Source organism: Boleophthalmus pectinirostris, unplaced genomic scaffold (genome assembly GCF_026225935.1).
Source record: "Boleophthalmus pectinirostris isolate CB_2022bp ecotype Guang Dong unplaced genomic scaffold, ASM2622593v1 HiC_scaffold_20, whole genome shotgun sequence".
Taxonomy (NCBI): Eukaryota; Metazoa; Chordata; class Actinopteri; order Gobiiformes; family Gobiidae; genus Boleophthalmus; species Boleophthalmus pectinirostris.
Genome location: NW_026571153.1, coordinates 606,669 through 606,960, shown reverse-complemented (window position 1 = coordinate 606,960; position 292 = coordinate 606,669).

Genomic DNA, 292 nt, shown 5'->3' with positions numbered 1-292 from the left:
GTGGACGGTGTAGATCAGGCATGTCCAAACTATGGCCCGGGGGCCAAATGCGGCCCTCAGACAAATTTTTCTTGGCCCTCAGAGTTCAAAGTGAATTGGCCCAAATGACTTTGCATCAATTAAAAATGATTTTTTTACTGCAGGTTTTTTGAAACTCTCCCTCGATAAAACTAATAATGAATATTTACTGTTTGGTTTGAAGGATTTGAGCATGAATAAAGACCGACGACTCTTTCTAACGTATTAAACATGCACATATTTCAGTTCTTCACTGTACTGAGCATCAGTCTAC